This window comes from Penaeus monodon, chromosome 16, assembly GCF_015228065.2.
Source record: "Penaeus monodon isolate SGIC_2016 chromosome 16, NSTDA_Pmon_1, whole genome shotgun sequence".
NCBI classification, from domain to species: domain Eukaryota; kingdom Metazoa; phylum Arthropoda; class Malacostraca; order Decapoda; family Penaeidae; genus Penaeus; species Penaeus monodon.
The window spans coordinates 21,011,810-21,016,420 of record NC_051401.1 but is presented as its reverse complement, the minus strand read 5'-3'; the positions used below and the strand labels follow the sequence as shown (position 1 = coordinate 21,016,420).

General features: G+C 38.2%; 1 pseudogene; it reads left to right on the top strand.

Annotated features, from left to right (window-relative positions):
* The window catches only part of LOC119582976, a 12,598-nt pseudogene that overhangs the window by 3,653 nt on the left and 4,334 nt on the right, over positions 1 to 4,611 (top strand).

The following is a 4,611-nucleotide window of genomic DNA, read 5'->3' as shown; positions in this document are numbered from 1 at the left end:
CCAATATTTCTAATGTGCCTACGTCTTTCCCCCCCCCCTAACCAACAAAGCAAGCCCTTTATGGGCACAAAGTTCGTTGAAAGTCAAATCGCTTCTTCATATGAAAGCCCAATGGAGACCACAATACGAGACCTAATCAGTGTAAACCCAAAAACCATAAGCCCAAGACTCTCTCTCCTCTCTCTCCCCTTCCTCTCTCTCTCTCTCTCCCCTCTCTCTCTCTCTCTCTCGCTCCTCTCTTCTCTTCTCTCTCTCTTCTCTCTCTCTTCTTTTCCTCTCTCTCTCGCTCTCGCTCGCCCCTTTTCTTTTTCCTTTTCTTCTTCTTCTTTTTTCTTTTTTCTTCTTCTTTTCTTATCTTCTTCTTTTTTCTTTTTCTTTTCTTCTTCTTCTTCCTTCTCCTTTCCTCCTCCTCCTTTTACTCCTCCCCCTCCTTTTACTCTTCCTTCCCCCTCTCCAATCCTCCCCTCAACCCTCATCCCTAAGGATCCCTAAAGAGGGAATATTCTGCCCCCATCCCCTCACCCCAGTCTCCCTAGTCACACGAAACGCATGCAAACTAAATATGAAAATGGGGGGGGGGGACCATTGTCGGTTTTTTTGCCTCCCTTTTTCGTTGCGGACGTTTTAAGAGATTGTTATTTCCCTGCCATAGTCCTTCTAGTGGCCTCTTTGTGTGTGTGTGTGTGTGTGTGGTGTGTGGGTTTTTGTGTGTGTGTGTGTGTGTGTGTGTGGTGGGGTTTGTGTATGTGTTGTGTGTGTGTGTGTTTTGAGTGAGTGAGGTGAGTGCGTATGTGGGGTGTGTGTATGTTGTGTGTGTGTTGTGTGGTGTGTGTGTGTGTGTGTGTGTATGTCGTTAATATTATTTTTCTACACGTATGAATGCATGTTATTTTACAATATGTGTAATTGTTTTATCGCTCTCAAAATGAATCAAATAAAACGCGCCTGGTCGTCATCCGGGAATTAACAAACCTCATCCCAGACAGTTGGCAGTGCTTAACCCGAAACGTTTCAGACTGAAATGTTGGTTTTATATTATTTGTGTTACTCTTTACCCCAATTTTGTACGGTTTTATGTGTTTGTATAGCTTATATTTGTGTTCGTTAATATATGAGTATAGATGTTTGCAAGTGTGTGTGGTGTGTGTGAATGTGGGGTTGTGTCTGTGTTTGTGTGTGTGTTGTGTGGTGTGTGTGTGTGTGTTGTGTGTGTGTGTGTGTGTGTGGTGACGTGCGTGTTGTATGTGTGTGGGGTGTGTGTACGTGTAGTGTGCGTGTGTGCATGTAGGTATATCACTTATGCTTCACAAGAGATAAAGCCCGACGTGAGGAATTTACCAAAGGGGAAGTCGTTCCAAGAAGGCGTGAGTTTGCATCCGCCAGAGAGCATCGCAGATGGAAATACCACCAACGCCTCAAAAAAGAAACAAAAACAGGATACCAAAAACTCACCGCTCGTCTTCAGTTACTCGATTGGCCTCCTTCAAGGTGGATGTCAATATTTCCAACTTTCGCGTCGTAGTTCATCTCCCACTCCGATCTTTTCTCATGCAATTCTATTCGCGTATTTGATCATCATTAGTAATTTTCTTTTTTGTTTTTGTGTTTTCTTCGTTTTACCTCTAGTACTGACTTTATTCCCTCTTTTCCCCTTTAAATCTCTCGTTTTTCACTCCCTTTTTGTGTTTATTAGTTATTCATCTTTTTTATCATCTTCTTCTTCTTAGTTTTTTATTCCCCATCGAATTTAAAAATTCTCCGATTTCTCATTTGATCTAAGACGCCGAAGATTGAAACCGAATCACCCCAAGTTTATATAATTTTTAAAAGTTAGTGAAGAAAATATGGGAATCTCCCAGCCTATTGTCTCTCTTGGCCATTTTCATCCTGTTAGTCCAGGGGACACTGCATAGCCTTCTTCTTACACGACGGTAAGTAGATTTGTTATATATTTTATATCTTTCTCGTGGTGTCTGGTCTTGTGACGTTAGCGTTTCATGAATCTCCATTCTCTTCTGCCATCTGCTAATCTGATTAAATAACCAATTTGTACATTCCACCCACTCTATCAGTTAAACTATCCATGTAAATAATAAAAAAAAAAAAAACTTTTTGCCTCTATTTTTTTTCCCCAAAATCTTTCCTGATGGGTCCATGTCTCACATCCATGTAACATCTTTGACCACACAAAACATTTTCAAATCCTTTTTCTAACCTTTTTACTCATGCTCCATTTTTTTTTTTTTTTTTTTTTTTTTTGTCCATGCTTTCTTTGCCAAGCCAAATTCTCTTTTACAATCTCCTTCTCATGTTCCTTTGATCATGAATGGTACTTCCCAGATAAAAAAAAAACAATCAACTTGTTTTTACTTCCTTATCTCCCACTTTTATTTTCACGTTCATTTTTCTCTTTCCTCTTTGTTATTATCAATGTATTGGGTTTTTATCTACTTTTTATTCCCCAACCCTTTACTTCACCTTCCCCCTTTCAGATTGCTCACTAATTATTGTAATTTCTCCTCTGGTCTGCTATCAGAAACTGTGTCGTCTGCATATCTGATGTTGTTTCACGTTCCTTCCACCAACTGGAATGCTTTCTAGTCCTCCTAACTCACCCATGACAACTTGGCTGTTACAATGAAACAGATCTGGTTTATAACACAACATCCTCGTCTTACTCTCTCTGTATTTCAATCCAGTCTGTCTTTTTATCATCTTCTCTCACTGCTGCTTTCTGATTCCAGTACAAAAATTATATATTTTCGCAGATTATGTGGATTATGCAGACGTATGAATAAATTGTGTGTGTGTGTTTTGTGTGTGTGTTTTGTGTGTGTGGTTTTGTGTGTGTGTGTGTGTGTGTGTCTGTGTGTGTGTCTGTGGTGTGTGTGTTTTGGGGGTGTGGTGTGCGTGTCGATGTCCCGGGGTCGGTGTGTGTGCGTGTGCGTGTGTGCGGTGTGTCGGTGTAAAATAAGGTACAAGAGAAGCGAGTATTACGTTTTGTGATTTTGATATAAATGTTTAAAAGTATCAGAGCTATAAGTGTGGTTCTACTAGTATTACTTTTTTTTTTAGAATTATTATTATTGTTATAATGATCTTATCATTGTTTTGGTTATTGTCCTCGTAACGACTGGTGAAATATTTTCCCGTGGCCCTTTTTACTTTTTACTTTGAATTAGTATTGGTGATCCTACTGTCATGAAAAATGTTTTTTATATTTTTTTTCGTGATGGATAGCAAAGTGCTAGATAAAACAATATAAGTTTGACATTATGAATAGATTATTGGAATATTATATTTTTCAATGCTCAACTTTTTAATAGAATGCAGTATCTTTTTTACGAGAATAAATAAGCCTGGGAATGAATCCAAAAATAGATGGGTCTTTTTCAGTTTATGAATCTGTTTGTCAATTTATTATTATTATTTTTAATTCTTGTGTTCTGAAAAAAACTATAAAAAACTAAAATAGATAATAAAAACAGCTAGCAGGTAGTATGAATTGGAAATATGTTATAGACTAAAGGATGAAATGATCAATGAGTTGGAAGAAAATGATCGATGTTACAATAAAAGTTTTTGATAGACTAAAGACAGGCCCCGGTTATTTTCCGGCTAATAATGTGAAATTTTAGTAGGAAATTAAGTTTTCCAGTTTTTTTTTTTTCGTATCGTATGTTTGTTGCTCCAAAATACATAAAACATTTCCTTTGAATTTCACAAAGCATCGTTTTTCATTTCTAATACTTAATCATTTTATTCTTTCTATTGTACTGAAGATTAAGTAGGGTGTATTTTTTTTTGCCTTTAATCCGTGTTATAATTTGTGTGTTTACGTACGAGAGGTAGAGAGATGGAGAGAGAGAGAGAGAGAGAGAGAGAGAGAGAGAGAAGAGAGAGAGAGAGAGAGAGAGAGAGAGAGAGAGGAGAGAGGAGAGAGAGAGAGAAGAGAGGAGAGAGAGAAGAAGAGGGGAGGGGGGAGAAAAGAGAGAGAGAGAGAGAGAAAAGACTAGAAACAGACAAAAAACAAAAACAATATGAGAGGCAGACAGACAAAGATTAAATGAAAACAACAAGTACCACCCCCTGTTTTCCAACACGTATTCCCTCTCCTTTATTACAGGGCCTCATCATGGAAAAAAAATACACTCAAAAGGGACTACGAAAAACCCATAAGGCTTCCTCATGCTATTCCCTCCCGAGGATGAAATTTTTTCCGAGTGTCACCCAGGATGCTCCTACTCCTACTTCTTACCCGGCGAGAGGCATAGATCACGAAGGGCCTCAGACCTGGATGCAGATGTCCCGCCTGAACGACTCCATCGAAATACGTTTTCCTAATGGGACGACGTGGGGTGAAGGGGAAGCCAGTCCTCGAAGGGGGTTCTTCTTTAAACCTTTTTCCATGGTCCTTCGGACTTTGGCACCGAACTGTCCTCAGATGAGTTCAAAGCTAATGAATGTAAATGACTAATGTAAAAAAATACGAGAGAGAATAATAGCAAAGGGCTATTTATTATTAATATTTTTATATTATTGTTATTTTATTTTTATTATCATTATCATTATCATTATCATTATCATACATTATCATATCAAATTATCCCT